The sequence below is a fragment of the Cetorhinus maximus genome, unplaced genomic scaffold, assembly GCF_964194155.1.
Source record: "Cetorhinus maximus unplaced genomic scaffold, sCetMax3.hap1.1 HAP1_SCAFFOLD_1389, whole genome shotgun sequence".
In the NCBI taxonomy this organism is placed as follows: Eukaryota; Metazoa; Chordata; class Chondrichthyes; order Lamniformes; family Cetorhinidae; genus Cetorhinus; species Cetorhinus maximus.
Genome location: NW_027597330.1, coordinates 14,531 through 37,486, shown reverse-complemented (window position 1 = coordinate 37,486; position 22,956 = coordinate 14,531). Strand labels below are relative to the sequence as shown.

General features: G+C 44.1%; 1 pseudogene; it reads left to right on the top strand.

Moving 5' to 3' along the window:
- Nucleotides 1-6,262: 6,262 nt before the first annotated feature.
- On the top strand, nucleotides 6,263-12,380 carry LOC144676151 (uncharacterized; annotated as a pseudogene).
- Nucleotides 12,381-22,956: the final 10,576 nt, after the last annotated feature.

Genomic DNA, 22,956 nt, shown 5'->3' with positions numbered 1-22,956 from the left:
GAAAACTTTGATCAAATCAGGTCTTAATCTTCTAAATTCCAGGGATTACAGCCCTCACAGTGAGGTGATGTATTTTAGCAGGAGGGATAGGGAGAGGGAAGATATAATTCATGGCGCAGCTCTAAAGAGTGTGCAGGGACAGAGGGACCTGGGTGTTCATGGCTTTGATCTCTGAAGGTGACAGAATGTATTACGAGAGTGGTTAGCACAGCAGATTGGATCTTGAGCTTCATAAGTGGTGGTTTTGAGAGCAAAAACAGGGAAGTTATGCTGAATTTTTATAAAGCTCTGGTTAGGCCACAATTTGAGAATTGCATCCAGTTCTGGTCACCTCACTTCAGGAAGGATGTGAAGGTCCTTGAGAAGGTGCAGAGGAGATTTACCAGAATGGTTCCTGCAAAGGAGGCTGAGGGGAGATTGATAGAGGTGTACAAGGTTGTGGCAGGTTTAGATAAGGTGGACAAAGAAAAGCTGTTCTCATCAGCTGATCATACAAGGACTCAAGGACAGAGATTTAAGGTTTTGGTTAAAAGGTATGGGATATGTGAGGAAGAATATTTTTACACAGTGAGTGGGAATGACCTGGAGCTTACTGCCTACGAAGGGGTGGAAATGGACATGATGAATGATTTCAAAAGGAAATTGGACAGAAGCATGAGGGAAATAAACTTGCAAGGATACAGGGATAGAGCAGGGGAAAGGGACTGATTGGATTGCTCTACATAGCTGGCATGGACTCAATGGGTCTAATGGCCTCCTCTGTGTCATAATGACTCTGTGACTCTTTTATGTAATCTCATTCTGTAACTTAACCCTTGGTGCTCAGATCACTCAGATAAATCTGTGCTACACTCCCTCTAAGGCCATTCTATCCTTCCTGGTGTTTGTTGCCCAGAACTGAACGCAGTTCTCCAGGACAAAAACAAAAATAAAAATACCTGGAAAAACTCAGCAGGACTGGCAGCATCTGCGGAGAGGAACACAGTTAACGTTTTGAGTCCGTATGACTCTTCAACAGAACTAAGGAAAAATAGAAGAGAGGTGAAATATAAGTTGGTTTAAGGGGTGGGAATGGGACAGGTAGAGCTGAATAGAGGGCCACTGATAGGTGGAGATTGCCAAAAGATGTCATAGACAAAAGGACAAAGAGGTGTTGACGGTGGTGATATTAGCTAAGAAATGTGCTAATAGGTGACATTAAGGGTAGAAAGCAGGACAAGCAAGGTACAGATAGCCCTAGTGGGGGTGGGGTGGGGGGAAGGGATCGAAATAGGCTAAAAAGTAGAGATAAAACAATGGATGGAAATACATTTAAAAATAATGGAAATAGGTGGGAAAAGGAAAATCTATATAAATTATTGGAAAAAAGGGGGATTGGAAAGGGGGTGGGGATGGAGGAGAGTGTTCATAATCTTAAGTTGTTGAACTCAATATTCAGTCTGGAAGGCTGTAAAGTGCCTAGTCGGAAGAAGAGGTGCTGTTCCTCCAGTTTGCGTTGAGCTTAACTGGAACAATGCAGCAGGCCAAGGACGGACATGTGGGCATGAGAGCAGGGTGGAGTGTTGAAATGGCAAGCGACAGGGAGGTCTGGGTCATGCTTACAGACAGACCGAAGGTGTTCCGCAAAGAGGTCACCCAGTCTGTGTTTGGTCTCTCCAATGTAGAGGAAACCGCATTGGGAGCAGCGAATGCACTAGACTAAATTGAGGTAAGTGCAAGTGAAATGCTGCTTCACTTGAAAGGAGTGCTTGGGCCCTTGGACGGTGAGGAGAGGGGAAGTAAAGGGGCAGGTGTTGCACCTTCTGCGGTTGCATGGGAAGGTGCCGTGGGAGGGGGTTGAGGTGTAGGGGGTGATGGAGGAGTGGACCAGGGTGTCACAGAGGGAACGATCCCTGCAGAATGCCGCCGGGGGGGTGAAGGGAAGATGTGTTTGGTGGTGGCATCATGCTGGAGTTGGCGGAAATGGCGGAGGATGATCCTTTGAATGCGGAGGCTGGTGGGGTGATAAGTGAGGACAAAGGGGACACTATCATGGTTCTGGGAGGGAGGAGAAGGCGTGAGGGTGGATGCGCGGGAGATGGGCCGGACACGGTTGAGGGCCCTTTCAACCACCATGGGTGGAAAACCTCGGTTAAGGAAGAAGGAAGACATGTCAGAGGAACTGTTTTTGAAAGTGGCATCATCAGAACAGATGCGACGGAGGCAAAGGAACTGAGAGAATAGGATGGAGTCCTTATAGGAAGCAGGGTGTCAGGAGCTGTAGTCAAGGTAGCTGTGGGAGTCGGTAGGCTTGTAATGGATATTGGTGGACAGTCTATCACCAGAAATTGAGACAGAGAGGTCAAGGAAGGGAAGGGAAGTGTCAGAGATCAACCATGTGAAAATGATAGAGGGGTGGAAATTGGAAGCAAAATTAATAAATTTTTCCAGGTCCAGACGAGAGCATGAAGCAGCAGCAAAGCAGTCATCGATGTACCAGAGAAAGAGTTGTGGGAGGGGGCCGGAGTAGGACTGGAACAAGGAATGTTCCACATACCCCATAAAGAGACAGGCATAACTGGGGCCCATGTGGGTACCCATAGCCACACCTTTTATTTGGAGGAAGAGAGAAGAGTTTAAGGAGAAATTGTTCAGTGAGGGAACAAGTTCAGCCAGATGGAGGAGAGTAGTGGTGGATGGGGATTGTTCGGGCCTCTGTTCGAGGGAGAAGTGGAGAGCCCTCAGACCATCCTGGTGGGGGATGGAGGTGTAGAGGGATTGGACGTCCATGGTGAAGAGGAGGCGGTTGGAGCCAGGGAACTGGAAATTGTTGATATGATGTAGGGTGTCAGAGGAATCGCGGATGTAGGTGGGAATGGACTGGACAAGGGGAGAGAGAATGCAGTCAAGATAGCAAGAAATGAGTTCCATGGGGCAGGAACAGGCTGACACGATCGGTCTGCTGGGACAGTCCTGTTTGTGGATTTTGGATAGGAGGTAGAAGCGGGCTGTCCGAGGTTGGGAAACTATGAGGTTGGAAGCTGTGGAAGGAAGATCTCCAGAGGAGATGAGGTCAGTAACAGTCCTGGAAACAATGGCTTGATGTTCAGTGGTGGGGTCATGGTCCAGGGGGAGGTAGGAGGAAGTGTCTGCGAGTTGACGCTGAGCCTCTGCGAGGTAGAGTTCAGTGCACCAGACAACAACAGCACCACCCTTGTCAGCAGGTTTGCTGACAACATCAGGGTTGGACATGAGAGAAGGAGTGCGGCAAGTTCAGAGAAAGACAGGTTAGAGTGGGTGAGAGGAGCAGAGAAATTGAGACGACTGATGTGTGCTCTGACCAGGGTTTGTGTGTCTCGGTGCTTTTCCAGTCACACTGATACCTGAAATCTTCTCCCACAGACAGTTGAGACAATCATTTTCCTTTCCACATTCAAAGGGCGATGATATTCAGGTCCTGATGAATCGGGTGAGTCTGTCAGATCTTGATGTGATGCTTGATTTGAGTTTCCCGTCTGTCAATCTTCCACTTCCAGTAACCTGTATGTTTATGGAAACCATCACTGTAATTCCAGGATAGAAATTGAAGAGAGAAACATTTCTCTTGGTTGGAATTTGCTGTGTGTAAATCCTCCCCTTCTAACCCCCTGTAAAAGGACTTTCCAAAGCCCACCCCTGTCAGTCCAGGATAGAAAATCACAACATTCTCTCCTCCTGCTGACAGGGACAGGGATGTCCGCGCATGCGCCCTGCTGCACATTGACCCCGCTCAAGATGGCGGCCGTTCAGCCGGACCTCTAACCCAAAGGAGTTCACGAGCTCTCGCGCCCCGTCCCGTGTAAATAGGATCGGTAGGTTTTTAGTCGGGATTTGAGGCCTCCACCGGGTGTTTATGAAGCCTCCCCGTCCACTCCGCTGGCTCTAATCCTCTCCACCCACCCACTGGCTCCATAACTCACCCTCACGCGATTGTTTCTCCTTTCTCCGCCTAACTCCAGGCACAACCCGCACTGCGCATGCCCCAGTCAGTGACCGCACTGCGCAGGCTCCGGTTACAGCCCAGCAATACACCTGCGCAGAAAGCGGCTGTGGTCTGGATAGGTCACATTCTTCTCCGCGGAGAATGCTGGGTAAACGCCCCGCCATTGAAAGACATCGCTGTTGAAAATCATGCTTTATTTCGTCTTCCGATTTAAATTGGAGCCATTAGGGCCAAGAGATAACTTATTAAAATCAAATCACACAACAACCAAACTGCACGGGCCCTCCACCATATTTCTGTCTTAATCCCTTTTCATACCCAGAGCAGATGAATGGCCTCTCCCTCGTGTGAACTCACTGGTGTGTCAGCAGGCTGGAGGACAGAGTGAATCCCCCCCACACTTGGAGCATTGTGAATGCGCTGGTGAGTCAGCAGATCTATTTTGCTTTTAAAGCTCTTCTCACAGTTGGAACATCTAAAAAGCCTTGTGTCAGAGTGAACATGTTGGTGTGAGGTGAGGTGGGTTAGTTGAGTGAATCCCTTCCCACACTAAGGGCAGATGAATGGCCCCTCCCCAGTATGAACTCGCTGGTGAGTCAGCAGATTAATTTTGCTTTTAAAGCTCCTCTCACAATTGGAACAGTTAAAAACTCTCTTATCTGAGTGAACACGTTGGTATGCAGTGAGGTGGGATAGTGGAGTGAATCCCTTCCCATATTCGGATGACCTCTCCCCAGTGTGACTGTGTCGATGAATTTCCATCACAGACGGAGTTCTGAATCCCCTCCCACAGTCCCAACATTTCCATGGTTTCTCTGTGGTGTGGTTTCCTTGTGTCTCCCCAGGTTGGATGACAAGATGAAGCCTTGTTCACACACAACAAACACGTGTACAGTTTACCCCTGCACCCCGACACTGTGAATTGGATGGTGTTTTTTCAGGCTGTGTAGCTGGTTCTCTTTCCACAGTCAGTTCACTGGAACACTCTCACTCGGGTGTGTGTGCCTCAGGATTTTTCAATCACACTTATTTTTAAGATCTTTTTCCACTGGCAGAACGTTGCTCCTTCCACATTTAAAGGCTGATGATATTCAGGTCCTGATGAACTGAGTGACCCTGTCAGATTTTGATGTGATGTTTGGTTTGAGGTTTCTGTCTGTAAATCATCCCTCACTGCTAGCCTGTAAAAGGAGCTTACAGTGTCAGTGTCACAATCAGTGCGGGATAAAATTCACCTGCTGTGGGTGTGGGAAGGGATTCACTCAGACATCCAACTGGATGAGACACCAACGCATTCACAAGTGACTGCAAGGACTGGCTTCTGCTATCATTGTTTCTGTTCATCACACCCAGGGCAGAACCATGTTCATCCTGAGAGTCAGTGCTTGTTTCTGATAGTAATAGCCTCTCTAACTTGGCTGGAGTTTAATATTCTGGGTAAATATGAAATCAATCAGCTTTGTTTTGAAACTATTGTTCTGGATTTTTGTCTTTCCCACCTGAGTGTTTAACATCACCTGGCTGGAGCTCCATACGGCAGGAACAGAACTTCAGCCTGGACACAGTCCAGGAGCACGATCACCATTCACATCTTGTCCCTGTTGGATAAAATCAAACACAGTATTTATTCTCCATCTGGTTATCTGACTTTTTCATTTTGTACAGTTTGCACTGATCTTCATGGTAACTCAGATATTGTGTTCCCTTCTCTCGTTTCCAATTCGCTAATATAAGATTTGCTTTTCCCAATCTATCCAGAACATCAAATGGACTTTCCCAATTAGCTTTCTAATCCCACCCCTTTTCACAATGCTTTTAACATAACTTCATCTCACATTGAATAATTAAAGTAATGGGTGGGGTGGTTCTCCCTGGAGGTGTTGAGACGGGCAGCACCATCTTCTCCACTGCCTTTAGCAGGGAGAATGCTGAGGTTTGTTGGAGGTTCTGGAGAAACTGGTCCAGAGCCTGTCGAGTAGCAATGAGGAGTGGGACCCCGGGAGGATTCACAATCTGGATTGGCCGACCTATCATGGGCCGTGACCAGGACTGAACAAGAGGGGAGTGAATGGTTAAGACACCAGGCAAGGCAGTGACCCAGTTATTGACCTTGACTAGATCATCAGCTCCATTCATGACAGATTTTTCAGTGTCATTTCTATAATTCTCGACGATCCCACTGGACTCTGGGTGGTAGGGGATGTGGAAATGTTATTGCACACCCATAAGATCACAGAGCTTCTGCATTACTTCTGCTGTGAAATGCAAACCATTATCATTCTTTATCCTTTTCAGAAAGTCCTATCTGGTAAAGATCTGTTTCCAGAAGATTTTAGCTGTAGTGACTGCATCATTTTTACAGAAAGGGAATCCTTCAATCCACTAGGTAAACATTCCATTAGCTACGAGGATATACTGGTCTCATCCTTTTACTGTGGGTAGTGGGCCTGTATCATAAATCTGCAATGTTCCTCAGGGCCATCATTCAGATAGGATATGGCCATTGGGACCTTTCATTTTGCAGGGCCGGATTAATTTGGACAGAGTTGAGAAACACAGGTCTGGGTGCATGCTCAGCCACCAATCGTAAATAGCTCTGAAAGGACAACCTTGGGGGAGGATCATATGGCAGGAACAGAACTTCACCCTGGACACAGTCCAGGAGCACGAGCACCATTCACATCGTGTTCCAGTTGGATAAAATCAAACACAGTATTTATTCTCCAAGGGCTCTAAAGGGAAACATGCTCCCTATCTGATCCCTGAACAAAACTAATTATTTTCTGAGACCCTATTCAAATTGAGGCCACCCTTGTGATAGAAAACCTAATCATGTAGGATGGGTGAGTCCTTATTAGCTGCGAGGGATGAAGGAAAGTCTTTCCTATGGTGTACAGCCTCTTCTCCTGCTCCTACTTTCTATGTTTCTATCGTTCAAAGAGCCAGCACAGGCATGGTGGACAGAATGGTTTCCATCTGTGCTGTATCATTCTATAAAACGGCGAATATTCAGTATCAGGAGATAGCGAGGGAAAGCTAGAGCAACCAGTGACTGTAGGATTGAAGCCAGGCAAAGTGAGAACCTTCAGAGGTGATAGAGAGAGCGAAACCAATGGGAAACGTTCTAAAATCTCAGGGCGTTTCCACAGGAGAGCAGATGTTTAAATCACTTTTAGAAATGGAACATAGCAGCGCACAGATTCAAGGGATTTTTTAAATTAATTTATCTCAATTGCGCAACAAAATGATTTTCTTTTCTGTGTTTGGATATTACAAAGGCGCTGCTATTACCCAGGATTCCCTGCGGGTGTGAATGTGCTCTATTCTCTCTGCAGGAGGCTAATACGCAGGCGCAGCGCTGACTCATCTGGAGCATGCGCAGTCTCACTTTGCTCGGAGCCGTGCGAATGCGGGAGGATTTTGGCGATGGGCGAGTGCGGGTGGAAGGAACACAGCCTGGAAGTGAGGGTGGGGAGGGAGATGTAAGGAAGTGCAAAACCCGATGTAGGTATCAAGCCCCAAATAAAATCTTGCTGGTCCCGAGTCTACAGCTCCGAGGCGTTTCTCCGCGAACATCTTGCTTCAGCGGCAGCAGTGCGCATGCGGGATCATATTAGTGACGTAACGGGGCGGGATCATATTAGTGACGTAACGGGGCTTCAGGGTCCCAGTGCCCAGGAGAGAAATCATTCCCTCGTTGATTTTACGCCCACTTTGTGCACAAGAGCTAATGACAGGCCCAGATTAGAGGATGGGCAATATGCTGCAGGATGCATGGGTGGATGTCTGAAGAAAAATGAGAGCATCAGAATTAGGAGCACCCATTCGGCCCATCAAGGTTGCTTCCCCTCTTAGTAATGTCATGGCTGTTTAGCCTTGAATATGTTCAATGACCAGCCTCCACTGCTCACTGGGGAAGAGAATTCAAAAGACTGACAATCCTCAGAGGGAAGGAATTTCTCCTCCTCAGTGTTAAATGGGAGATCCTTTGTTTTTAAACTGTGGCCCCTGATTCTAGATCCTTCTGTGAGGGAAAACATCTTCTCAGTGTCTATCCTGTCAAGCTACCTCGGAATCTTGCATGCTTCAATAAGATCACCTCTCATTCTTTTAAACTCCAATGAGTATAGGCACAACCTGCTCAACTTTCCCTCAGAAGATAAATATCCTCATTCCAAACCTTCTCAGAATTGCTTCCAATGCACCTATGCCCTTGTTTAAGTAATCCTGGGCAAGAGAGGGGTCCCTTGAATTGTTGTGAATTTCTATCCTAGACTGACAGTGATGGATTTTGGACACTCCTTTTCCAGCGGGTTAGAAGGGGAGGATTTACACACAGCAAACTCAAACCAAGAGAAATGTTTGTCTCTTCTGATTTTCTAACCTCGACTGTTGCTTATATCTTTTGTAATCTCCCTTTACAGGGAGTTAGAAGATTTCAAAACTGCCAGATTTTTCTCTGACTCCGGTGCTTCTGATATCTTTCCAGCTGCAGACTCCAGCAGGATATTTTAATATTGAAAACTGAAATTGTTTCAGAGGTGTGTATTATTGAACATTCATTGACAATTTAGAACTTTTAGTGCTGTGCTGTGGTTACATTGCTCTGGAGCTGGTGTGGCTCCTTTTCTGTGGATCTGAATCCATGCCCATCTATCCTTCTGTTTCACCTCTACTGTCCTCAATCCCTGCCATTGTGTAATTTCCTCTGCCTTGAGCAATGGATATCTTTTAACCATGTTTGGTGCTTTACTGCTATTCCTACCAGCTGTGTCTAAATGAGGTTTCCACTGCTGCTCATCCCCTGTCTATTCACTGCTGATTTACCAGTTTTATCTTCCCATGGTCAGGAATTGTTTTTCCTGCATTAGAGATCATTTATCTTCTTCTGAGCTTAAATTGACCATCAAATTCTGCTCCAGTTTTATTCCCCTTAATTCATTCTGCACATCCTGAAACATTAACTCTCTTTGCCTTCCTTTAGTTACTGCCTACTCTTATGAGTATTTCCAGCACTTGCTCATCATTTTTGAGATTTCCAGCAACTGCATTATTTTGTTTTTGTTTGATTGTAGGTGTTGCTCACAGAATCGAGTCTAGAAACAGAGATGAACTAATTAGGAACTGAATTGTATTGGGGTGAGTGTTTGTTCCAGAGCTTGGCCTCTGGCCTCCAGTGTTGGTCTTTTTTCATGCAGTCCAAGAATGATTACAAAACAGAAGGAGGCCATTTCACCCATTGTGCTGGCTCTTTGCAAGAGCAAATCAACCAGTCCCACTCCCCTGCCCTTTCTTCGCAGCCCAACTTTTTCTCTCCAGGTGCTTATCCAATTTTCTTTTCAAAGCCTTTGTTGCATCAGTTTGAGCTGTTGCAGAGATAGAGGAGAAGAGATACCTGGGTTTGACCCTGAGGACAATGGAACCCAGTCAGGCCCAGAAAATTCCAATGTGAAATTGTCAAAGGAGGTAGTTTCTAGGGAAATCGGGTTATTGAACAGACACTGTACAACATAAAAACGTATTGTTTTAGAAACAAATATTTCCATGGATGTTTTTAACCTGCTTTGCAAATATATATATTTTAAAAGTTTAAATGGGATTTTGGTGTCATTTGGTGTCATTAACAAGACCAGCAGCAGATATTACCCATCCCCAGTTACCTGTGGAGGAGATGATGTTTGACCTTCTTGAACCGCTGCAGTCTGTGTGGTGAAGGTGCTGCCATAATGCTGTTAGGTCAGGAGTTACAGGTGATTCACCCAGTAATGATGAAGGAACAGTGATAAATGTCCAAATCAGCAACAACAAACTGTATTTCTATCGCATCTTTAACAAAATAAAATTTCCAAGGCATTTCACAGAGATGTTAGAAAGCAACATTTGACATCGAACCACATAAGTGGATATTAGGGCAGGTGGCGAAAGGTTGGGTTAAATAGGTTTTAAGGAGTGTCTTAAAGTAGAAAATTGAGATGGAGAGGCAGGGAGGTTTTTGGAGGAAATTCCAGAGCTCATGGCCTTGGAATCTGAAGGTGCAACCACCAAAGTGGCACAGTTAAAATCAAGAATGCTCAGGGGGTGGGAATTAGATGAATGCAGATATTGTGGAGGGTTGTGAGACTGGAGCAGATTACAGAGATAGGGAGGGGCCATGAAGGAAATTGAAAATAAGGATGAGAATTTGAGCATTTAGGTTCTTCTTAACCGGAAACCTTTGTAGGTCATCAAGCACAATGGCGATGGGTGAACAAGACTTGGTGCGAGTATGGAAGTGGAAAGCAGAGTTTTGGATGGTGGAGTTGAATCTGGGAGCCCAGCTGGGAGTCCATTAGAATAGTTAAGTCTAGAGGTGACAGAGGAATGGTTGAGAGTTTCAGCAGCAGGTGAGCTGAGACTAGGATGGAGCCGGGTGATGTTACTGAGGTGGAAATAGGCAGTCTGTCTGATGATGTGGATGCGTGTTGCAAGCTCATCTTGGGGTGAAATATTACACTGAAGTTTTGAACAGTCTGGTTCAGCTTCAGACAGTTGCCAGTGAGAAGGATGGAGTCAGTGGCTGGGAAATGGAGTTTGTAGCTCAGTCCATAGCACCCTCGCCTTTGAATCAGAGGGTTGTGGGTTCATGTCCCACTCCTGGAAAACCAAGAATTGTGATTGTACTCGAAAGAAGTTGCAATCTGTGACTGTTGGTAACTCGAAAGAGTTTCCCAGTATTTATATGCAAGAAATTTCTGTTCATCCAATACTGGATATCAGACAAGTCAGGATAGTGTGTGACTTGGAGGTGATGGTATGCACATACATATGCTTCCCTGGTCCTTCTAGGTGGTGGGAAGTTAGTGGTTTGGGAGATTTTGTTAGAGTTATGGTCAAACTGTAGGTATATAAAATCCCTCTCCTTCACCCACTGTCTTTATCACCTCTCTCTGTCTCTCCTACCATGGAGGCCAGAGTCTTGCATAGGCCCAGTCTAGTTGGAAAGTTCACTTCCCTGAAGGACATCAGTGAACCAGTTAGGTTTTTATGACAATCCAGCAGTTTTCATGGTCACTTTTTCCTAGTGCCGGCCCCACAAATTACTAGATTCATTCCGCTCAATTTCACAATCTGCCTTTGTGTTTTAGTGGGTTCTCTCTCACTCTCTTTTCTCTGTTTTAAATTAAATTTACAGGGTATTAGAAGGAGAGGATTCAGTCAGGAAACTGAAACCAAATATCACTTCAGAATCTGATGGAGTCGCCCAATTTATTGTAACCTGAATATCGTTGGATTTTGAACATGGAAGGAAAAAGCTCAGTTTGCAGCAGAGAGAAACAGTACACGTGCTCTGTGTGTGGACGAGGCTTCAGCAGATCATCTGACCTGTTGAGACATAAATGCAGCCAGAATGGGGAGAAAGAGTGGAAATGTGGGGACTGTGGGAAGGGATTCAATCACCCATCTGAACTGAAAACTCGTCTGCACAGTCACACCGGGGAGAGGCCATTCATCTGCTCCGAATGCGGGAAAGGAGACACTCATTCATGTAACCTGTTGACATACCAAAGAGTTCTCACTGATGGGAGACTATTCAGGTGCTCTCACTGTGGGACTGGTTTCAGGCATTTATTTGACCTCAGTGCACACCAGCGAACTCACACTGGGGAGAAGCCATTTATCTGCTCCGAGCGTGGAAAGGGATTCACTTGTTCATCCCACCTGCTGACACACCAGCGAGTTCACACTGGGGAGAGGCCGTTCACCTGCCTTGAGTGTGGAAAGGGATTCATTAATTCATCCAGCCTGATGGCACATTAAAGAGTTCACACCGACAAGAGACCTTTTAAATGCTTAGACTGTGGGAAATGCTATAAAAGCTCTCAGGAGCTGATGTTCCATCAACGTGTTCATACTGATGAGAGACCGTTCAGGTGCTTTCATTGTGGAACTAGGTTCAGGCAATCATCTCAACTCAGTGTACACCAGCGCACTCATACAGGGGAAAGACCGTTCACCTGCTCTGAATGTGGGAAGGGATTCAGTCAGTCATCCACACTGCTGAGACACCAGCGAGTTCACACTAGGGAGAGTCCGTTCACCTGCTTCGAGTGTGGGAAGGGATTCACTCAGTCATCCAACCTGCTGACGCACCAGCGAGTTCACACTGGGGAGAGGCCATTCACTTGCTTTGAGTGTGGGAAGGAATTCACTCAGTCATCCCACCTGTTGACGCACCAGCGACTTCACACTGGGGAGAAACCATTCATTTGCTCCAAGTGTGGGAAGGGATTCACTCAGATGTCCCACCTTCTGAAACACCAGCGAGTTCACAAGTGATTGGATTTTGCTGCTAATCACATTCAGGACTGAACCATGTTCATTGTGGTCTGTGTCTGCTGATATTGAAGATAAAAGTAAAATAAATCATCTTTGTGTTAAATACAGTGTGCTAAGTCTTCTTAATATCTCAAACGTAAGTTAGTTACTTTTGAAGGGCTCTCCCTCTCCCCATCTCCTCTATCTTCATCTTCAACAACAAACGTGAGGAGCTCATGGAGCTTCTTTGTCACTAAGATTGAGACAATCCAATCAGCTGCCTCTGCTGCTTCCCTCCCATCCACTAGCCCACCGGGACAAACTGTCTCTAAAGTTCCCTCATATCTGAGCCCTGAACTCACATCTTTTTCCAGTTTTGCTCCTGTCTCCTGTTATGGCCTCTCAGAGCTCATCTTGTCCCTGACCTTTTACTTCTTTGGCCCTATTCTCACTAAGCTGCTGATTATTCATCTTCCCCACATTAGCTGATACTGTTAGCAGTTCTCTCTCTCTTTTGGTACTGTTTCTCTCACCTTTAAATCCACTGACATCGCCCATCCTAAAAATCAACCTTTGACCCCCATCATCTTTGCAAACTACCACTCCATCTCAACCGTCCTTTCCTCTCCAAAGTTCCTGCTCTTGGTGTTCCTCAAGGATCTATCCTTGGTCCCTCCTATTTCTTATCTACAAGCTGCCACTAGGTGACACCATCCAAAAGCACCGTGTTAGTTTTCACATGTACACTGACAATGCCCAGCTCTACCTCAGCACCATCCCTCTCCATTCCGCTACTGTAGCTAAATTATCAATCTGCTTATCCGACACCCAGTACTGGATGAGCAGAAATTTCCTTCGGTTAAAAATTGGGAAGACCAAAACCATTCGGTCACCACTATAAATACTGTTCCTTAATTACTGAGTCCATCCCGCTCCCTGGGAACTGTCTGAGGTTGAACCACACTGTTCACAATCTTGGTTCAGATTTGACCCCAAGATGAGCTTCTGACCACATATCCACACCATCACTAATACCAGATAGTTCAATCTCCATAATGCTACCTGTCTTCACCCCACCTCATTTACTTGCTGCTGCAACTGTTAGGAAGTAGAGGTAGTTTAAGTAAGATATATTTGTATTTGTGGATGTTAGGAATGAGTTTTAGCTTTATGTTTAAATTTGTTTTGTATTTCTGTATTTGTGTGTTAAGAAAGGGGGAGCTAGAGTTTCAGTTTCACTTTAAAAGATGCCTGCATTTCAATTAGGTTTCATAGCTCTTGAAGGGGAGCCAAACACAAGGTAGAAAAAATCTGCTGTTGTCTGCCAAAAGGAGGCCCACATAGAGAGACACAGAGAGACCGAAAGCAGTTTGAATTCAGTTGAAGCCAGGTGCCAGGAGCAGCTGGACACAGGAGTGGGAACTGCAGGAGCAAGTTCCAAAAACTGAAGAAGAAAATCAGCAAAACCAAGCAGTGGAACTGGAAAGGTACCAGAGGGCAGTTAAGTCAAGAACAAGGATAGGAACCTGGAAGTGGAAGCAAGGGGCAGAGAGGAGGGCTCCGAGCTTAAAAGGGAGAAAGCTGAAGGAAGCAGGCTTAAAGCAAAATAGGCTTGCGAGAAGTAAGAAGATCCAAGGAGACAGCTGGCCTGTAACTCTTTACTCTGGGCACATGAGCAGCGGTGTTGTGTTGGCACAGCTGAGTTAGAGAGAGAATGCGTGGAAGGAAGCTTGAATGCACGTGGTGATCTGGGGAGAGGAACATCAGATGGAGAGTTTGAAACCCTGGAGGTGGACCTTTGTGGAAGGTGTCTGAGCGAAAGCATCATTTGGGACAAGATACAAAGAAAGGTCCAAGGAATCCTCAGGAAAGGTTGCATCAGAAAAGGAAATGGTTGTTAAAACTGTAGCAGTAGTCCAGGTGAAACGTGTGCCCTTAGAACCCACAGGAAAGGGGGGTATGGTTCAGGGTAGTCCAGAGAATTCTTCTTTGATTACTGCTGAAGGAAGGCAGGCTATTAGAGGTTCTGGATGTTTAGTCTGGAAGGGAGAAGTGTTCCATTACTCCTCCAGCAAAATAAGTAAATAGTCAAAATTTTTAGAGACACTGGAGCAGATCAGCCATTGATGGTGGCTGATGATACAATTTGTGTTCCAGGAAGTTTTATGAAGGAAGAAGTATCAATACGAGGTATTAATGGAATTTATTAACCTGTTTCTTTGTGTAAAGTCAACTTGTAAAGTCACTTTGTAAATGGAATTGTTACGGTGGGAATTATTCCTAAATCATCTATTGAGGGGGTAGGTTTTGTTCTGGGTAATGATTTGGCTAGTGGAGACAGTGATGTGGTGATAACTGTACTGCAGCAGGCAGCAGGTAGTTGATCATGCTGATCTTAACAAATTTCAGAAAATTACTATGGCCAGAAATGAAGCAAACATTGAAGGAAAACCTTATTAATGCAGGAAACCAACTTTCACGTACAAGAGAAGAGTTGGCTAATGAAAAATGAGAATTAGTGAGAACAATTGAGAATCAGCCATGGAGAGTAGGGCATTTGACGGAGGACTTGAAATACCTAAATGATTTATTTGTAGAAGCAAATTTAACAAAGTTCAATCTTCAGTTAAAACTTGATGAGCTTCACGCATCAGAAGTTGTTATGAAGTATCGTGGAAAATGCCTTCAACAAGAAAAGGAATTGTTGGTAAAACAGAATAATTGGTTGAATGCAGAACTTAAAGCCAAAACTAACGAACGGTTAGAGCTTCATCAGGAAAAGAATAATGAGGTTCTCGAACTTCAATGCAAACTGGAGGAAATGAAGGAGAAAGTGTGTGGTATGGAGTGTCACCGTTCTGAAGTTGTTCTGTGAGTAAACATTTATTGCTGAATTGTGGTCCAATTGAGCAAAAAAACTGATCCAAGTAACATTACTGGTGTATCAACTTCAGTAATGGGCTGTGCAGAAAAAACTGAAGTGCCTACAGAATTGGAAACTAAGAAGCATCAACAAAAAGGCCTGAAAATGCAAAATTACCCTTTCAGTTCATTCACTAGAGACACTGATTTACAGGTGCTTGTCAGTGCTAATATACAAGATACAGAAGTTGGAATTCAGGCAATTCAACAGTTTGCAAATGACCATTCAAAGCCTGCTGAGTGAGCACTGGCATGATATGGTTCATGGATTGTGCAAAAGAGTTGAAGAGTTAGAACAAACAATGAAATTCCAAAGGGAGAAAACAATTGATGCTGCTGAAAGAGAAGTGGAGAAGACCTGTTTAAAATGGGATTGGGAGAAACAAGATCATTAAAAAATTAAAGATTAAACCAAGCAGGAGTAGGAAACCCGTTTGTGTAAACATAAAAGGCATCTCAACACCATCCATGAAATGATGAAAAGAGGTTTTGATCAAAGAAGAAATGAGATGTTAATGTGCAAAACTGGCATTTTGACTTTGCTAAATCGAAATGAGAATTTATCACATGTGAGTTCGGAAAATGAGCTTGAGGATGGAATTGCACCTACAGCTGAGGAAAAGGACGATTTGGCTGTGGCCTTAAATTAAACATTCTTTGCTGAGTTAAAGACTGGGAATAAGAGAAAAAAGAACCACAGGGGTTGAGTTATGATAATGTTATGGTGGACAAATTCTGCCAGTTTTGTTACATTTATAGACTTTGTTTTGCTTAAATTTTTGTAATTGTACAACATAACACGTGTAGTTGTGCAAATAGATGGTAGATTTATTAATATAGTATGTAATAAGCTATTGTTAGAGGTTTATGATGTTAAGTTTGTGTTTGGCGGATGTAAGGCCATTGTAAAAACACATTCACTGTTGTGAAACTTTCTTTCTTTCAAAGGATAAAGTGTTATGAACTGTAGATAGTTTAAGTAAGTTGTATTTGTATTTGCAGGTGTTTTATTAGTTTTATCTTTAAGTTTAAGTTTGATTTCTATTTCTGTATTTGTGTGTTAAGAAAGGGTGGAGCTTGAGTTTCAGTTTCACTTTAAAAGATGCCTGCATTTTAATTAGGTTTTACGACTCTTGAAGGGGAGTTAAACAAACACAAGGTAGAAAAAACTGTGCTGTTGTCTAGCAACAGGGGGCTCAGACAGAGAGACACGGAGAAATTGAAAGCAGTTTGAGTTCAGTTTGAGTCAGGTGACGGGAGAAGCTGGACACAGGAGGTGGAAAACTCAAGAGCAGGTTCCAAAAACTAAAGAAGAAAGCCCCAAAAACCAGGGAGTGGAACAGGAAAGGTCCCAAGAGGATAGTTAAGTCTAAGGACAAGGACATGAATCTGGAAAAGATCCTGTTCAGTGCAAGTGAAAGCAAGGAGCAGGAAGGAAGACTCCAAGCTAAAAGGGGAGAAAGCTGCAGGAAGCAGACTTAAAGCAAAATAGGCTTGCAAGAAGACAGACGATCCAAGTAGACAGTTGAATGTCTGTAACTCTTCACCATGGCATGTGAAGCAGTGGTGTTCTGTTGGCATTGCTGAACCAGAGAGAAATTGTGTGGAAGAAGGCTTGAATGCACGTGGTGATCCAGGGGATAGGGACATCAGATGGAGAGTTTGAAACCCTGGAGGTGGACCCTTGTGGATGGCATCTGAGAAAACGTGTCATTTGGGAGAAGATTCCATGCAGGTTTCTTGAGAGTGGAGATTGTAAACCCTCATGTCAAAGATTGGGTTCATTGAGACCGGTTGGCTCATGGTGTGATAAGTGTCTGGGGAAGGGGGATTTGATGAAAGATCCATTGCATCTGTTTGGGGTGGCATCTGTCACTTGGTTTCAGAGTGTGGTGTGTCTGACCACAAGTTGCCTATTGGTTTACATGGAATGTGTACTAACTGTGAACATTACAGTATAAGATAGCTTTTGTTACTTGTGTCATCCTTACAAATCTGTATATATCTGTAAATATATAGTTGTGGGTGAAGGAGTATTTTAATATTGTTAATCTTTTCTTGTTTAATAAATGCTTTATTCTTTTATTCAAAGTTCATCAGCTGACTCCTGTGACTCAGTTCAATCGCTGCCCTCCTCGTTTCTAAACAAAAAATAAAAGTTAGGATCTATCAAGACGTGTTCCACCCTAATATATGACTTGTCCAGTAGTAACATCAGCTGGGACCATAATATAACTCAATTTCTCTCTCCATATAAGCTGGGCCTGCTGAGTATTTGCAGAATTTTCTGTTTTAATTCAGATTCCCAGCATTAACTGAATTTTGCTGTAAGCTTCATTCCCTGACTGAGAGTCTTGTCTCATAATCCCTCTTCACTTCTCTTATTTGCTTCTTCACCTCCTCTGAACCTTATGTATTCTGTTTGGTTCTCAGTTGTATTTTCCACCTGACACCTGTGATAATCACACTTTTTCCTTTTTAATCTTAATTTCGATCTCATTTTTCGTCCAGGGAGCTCTGTATTTGTTTGCCCTACCTTTCCCTTTTGAGGGGATATAGCTTGACTGCCCGAACCAATTCTTCTTTGAAGGTAGCCCATTGCTCTGTTGCAGTTTTTCCTGCCAACCTTTGGTCCCTGTATATCCGGTCCAGCTCCCTTCTTGTCCCATTGAAGTCGGCTCTCCCCAGTTAATTATCCTTACTCTGGATTGACTATTGTCCATTATATCTTTGTCAATCTCTCCTTAGCCCCCACCTATCGCTGACCTTCTATCCAGCTTCACGTTCTCCACCCCCTTGAACAGTATAAATTTCATCAAATTTCTACTTCTCCTTAGCTCTGAAAAAGAACCATATGGACTCGAAATGTTAACTCTGTTTCCCTCTCCACAGTTGCTGTCAGACCTGCTGAGGTTTTCCAGCATTTCATGTTTTTATTTCGGATTTCCAGCACCCACAGTATTTTGCTTTGGTGCCCATTGTCCTTTTCTACAGTCATCCTGAACCTTATGATACAATGATCCCTGTCTCCTAAATGTTCCCCCACTGACACCTGATCTACTTCGCCCACCTCATTTCCAAGAACGAGGTCTGGAAGTGCCTCCTTTCTTGTTGGATTGGACACATACTGCTGTAGAAAGTTCTCCTGAAAACACACTAGGAACTCTTTCCCCTCTCCGCTGTTTACACTACCACTATCCCAGTCAATATTGAGGTAATTAAAGTCCTCATTATAATTACTCTATGATTTTTGCACCTATCTGTAATTTTCCTGCAGATCTGTTCCTCTACATTCATCCCACTAGTTGGTGGTCTATAGACTACACCGAGCAATGTAATTGCACCCTTTTTGTTCCTTAGCTCTAGCCAAATTGATTCTGCCCTTGAACCCTCTGGGGCATCCTCTTTCTCCAGCACTGCAATGCTCTCCTTAACCAATACAGCTGCAACAACTTTTATTTATATAGCACCTTTAACACAGCGAAACGTCCCACAGGAGCATTATATAGCAAAGCATGACACTGGCCCACATTAGAAGATATTGGATCAGATGACCAAAAGCTTGACCAAAGAGGTAAGTTTCTCAGGAGTGTCTAAAAGGAGAAGAATGAGGTAGAGAGTGAGGTAGAGAGGCGGAGAGATGATTGGAGGGAATTCCAGAGCTTGGAGCTTGCGCAACTGAAACCACAGTCACTAATAGTGGTGCAATTGTGATGAGGAATGAGGCCAGAATTAGTGCAGCGCAGATATCCCAGAGGGTTTTGAGATTCTGGGCGATTAGAGATAGGGATGAGCAAGTTTATGGAGGCATTTGAAAACAAGGAGGAGAATTTTAACTAAAGATAGTGCTTGACCAGGAGCCAATGTATGTTAGCAAGCACAGAGATGATAGGGAAATGGGACTTGCTGCGAATTTAGATACGGGCAGCAGTTTTGAATGACCTCAATCTTATGGAGGGTAAAATGTCCACTTACATCCCAGAACTGATGTCCTGGTGGATCGGCACAGCGCTGTTTCCATGATCAATATTGATCCTTTTTAAGGTGCCATTCTCAGAACTACACATAACGCTTCAGTAAAATCTGCCCCATTCCCACTCATATTCTGCCTTGCACCAACATCTCCACAGCCAATGCTTTGCAACCTATCGCAGCCCTCCTTTTTATTTCTTTCACTTCCCAGCTCAGCATCTGTATTTGTTCTTGACCTGAAGCAGGTGTGACATTTCCATTTCTGATGCGAAACTTCAACTCACTCCACTGATTCTGAAAAAGCTGTTGTGTTTTTTGTTTTCAATCAGGAATTAAAGCATATCTTTTTAGGAGCAATAAATCTTTATTCCCTGACTGGCAATCGAGCCTAGGTTATGGTGCTGAGAGTGGAGAACCCTATCCACTAGACCATCATGGAAAATGCCCTGAAATAGAATTTATCGAGGTTACTTCTGCCATTGTTTTTTCATTCCAGACCACTTTCAACAGAGACCTCCTACAAAATGACATGTTCAAATAGAACACAAATTACTTCTTCAGACAATTAAAATAACCTTTGCTATTGGCTGGAATATGAAATCGACAGTGTGGCGAAATAGTACCAGAAGCTGTAGAAATGCAAATTTCCACATCCAAAACCCACCAACCTAATCATTGCAGCTCCTGTGAAACTTACAAGGTAATGCATGGCAGACTTTCACCATGAAAAGTATTTGACTGACATCAAATTCTTCCACTTTCATGTTACACCTTTTAACTCCCACTCTCCATCTCAGACATTTCCAGTTCTATCTAATATCATCCAGGTGGAATTTTAACTCTGCCCATCATTTCACTGATTTCGCCAACTTGCTATGTATTTTATGTTATGATAAAGCCAGTAATTCGTGCTCTAATAAAAACAGAGGGCACTAACGTTATCGACAGGTCTGTTCGCATCTGTGGAGACAGAAACAGAGTTAATGTTTGTGTCGAAAATGATTCTTTTTTAAATCTGTAATAGAAGCAAAATGCTGCAGATGCTGGAAATCTGACAAAAGAAACAGAAAATGCTGGAAAAACTCAGAAGGTTTGGCAGCACCTGTGGAGACAGGGACGTGGTTAAAGTTTCGAGTCCATGTGACTCTTCTTAGAACTAGGAATGTGATGGTTTTAATGCTGTTGCAGGGGTGAGGGAGGGAGCAGGTGGAGCAAAATGAAAGGTCAGGCATATGTTGGAGGCCAGGAGAGAATAAATGACAAAGATGTCATGGAACACAAGACAAAGGGAATGATAATGATAGTATTCATGACTAAAGCAGGTGTTGATCGCAGAATAAATGTCAGCACTGTCTGAAAGCAAAGTAGCTGAATGTGCTAATTGCACTAAAAGCTCGGGAATTTGCGGCCCCGTCATGGCGGGACCTGATGATCCTGGCGGCGAGCGGGGCCGGAAAATCCCGCCCAAAGGGACAGCTCTGTCTGAGAACAAGATACAGACTGACTCTTGGGCGGGCGGATGGTGGTGGGTGGAAAAATACAACATGGAGGACAGAGTTCATGGTGTGAATTTGTTGAACTTAATGCTGAGCCCACAAGGCTGTAAAATGCCTAATCAGATGATCAGGTGCTGTTACTCCAGCTTGCACTGGGCTTCACTGGAACATTGTAGAGGGCAGAAGACAGAAATGTGAACATGAAAGCGAGATGGTGAATTGAAATGTCAAATGACAGGCCGGTCTGGGTCATGCTTGTGGACTGTGTGAAGGTGTTCCCCAAAGCAGGCAGCCAGTCTGCGTTTAGTCTCCTCAACGTAGAGGAGACCACATTGGGAGCAGCGAATACAGTACACAGAATTGAAAGAAATGCAAATAAATCTCTGCTTCACCTGGAAGGAGTGTTTGGGCCCTTGAACAGTGAGGAAGGAGGAGGTAAAGGAGCAGGTGTTACATCTCCTGCGATTGTATGGGAAGGTGCCGTGGGAAGGGGATGAGGTGTTGGGGATGATAGATTTTTTTTGAATCAGTAATTAGTTTCTGGTTGTGATATTTTGCACAACAGCAAGACCGGGAATCAGATCTGGGTGATGAGAGCACCGAATCCTAACCATCAGGTCACAGGGTGTTTGTGTAACATCTTGTTTAGCGAATTCAGCTGTTAACCCAAACATTGGTGGTTTGACACTATCTAGGGCCAAGTAGGTTCTCTCTATTCCTGCTTCTACTTATATTACCGACACAGTTCTGCTTTGAGTCCTTTGGCTACGAGGAAATGTCCAGACTTTGCCAGCCCTGCTGTTATCCAGCAAGTTCCCAGGCAAATAGTTTTACGAATATTTATTTCAAAGAAAATGAGATAAGTTAGATCAAACATGTGCCTCACATCCAAACCTTTAGAAATATTGGGTTGAAAGCAACAAATAGAAATTTATTCTGTGATTGCACATATAGAACTGGTACGCACCATCGCACTGAGTGAATCCACTGTTTGTTGACATGTTGCTCAGTGAAAATTTCAAACATTCTCGACTTTGTGACATACGAGCACTGAGTTAGTAAACAGCCTGGACTCAAAGAACATGTAAAAATACGAACTAGGAACAGAAGTAGGCCACTCGACCCATCAAGCCTGTTCCACCATTCAATAAGACCATGGCTGATCTGATGGTAACCTCCTTCCTACACCCAATAACCTTTCACCCCCTTGTTAACCAAAAATCTAGCTCTGCCTTTAAAATATTCAAGGACTCTGCTTCCAATGCCTTTGGAGGAAAGAAGTTACAAACACTCCTGGCTCTCTGAGAGAGAAAAAATCCTCCTCATTCTTGTCTTAAATGAGCGACCCCTTATTTTTAAACAGTGACCCCCCAGTTCTAGATTATCCCACAAGAGGAAACTTCCTCTCCACACCCACCTTTTCAAGACCCCTCAGGATCTTAAAGGTTTTGATCAAGTCACCTCTTACTGTTCGAAACTCCAGTGGATACAAGCCTAATCTGTCCCATTTACAATGCATAACTATGTCGGTAATATATGTAGGAATAGAGAGAATCTGCTTGGGCAACCCACCCATTCCTGATATTAGTCTCGTAAACCTTCTCTGAACTACTAACTTTACTACTCTAACTTTGCATCTTTCCTTAAAGAAGGAGACCACTACTGCACATGTGGTCTCACCAGTGTGCAGTACAACTGAAGCATAACCTCCCTGCTTTTTTCAGTTCGTCACATAACTAATAATTTTACCAATTTTTTAATCAAACACCTTCACCTATTATGAAATTATGCTTTATCTGCTATCTTTGTTGCCCAAATCTCTTTAAAGCCAATTTGTTTTCTTCCCCACAGCTAACATCAGCAGAAGCTAAATTCAACTGGAGGTCCAGCAAGGATTAAACTCATGATCCCCGGTTTACAAGGCCAGTGCGCTAATCACTCTGCTACAGAGCCAACTGCTGAAAGAATACAGAAAGATCAATCTCCTCTTGCAACTTTTAAACTGACTGTTATTCTCTGTGCCATTTCCATGAAGATACATAACGAAAGTGAGTCAAAGTTGCGATGGCAAAAATGCGTTTCCCCGCTCAGGGAACTGAACCACATTGACACAAGGTGAGAAACACACACAGACATAGACACCAAGAGTGACAGAGGTGCCAGGGAAGACAAACATCCAGAAAGTATGGATGTCACCAAATTGGCTCCATTTTTGTTCCATTTCCACCTGCAACTTTGGTGAATGCTTGCAGATGAAGGGAAATGAAAAATACACAGGAGCATTTGGAAAACCTTTTCGTCCATTTAATA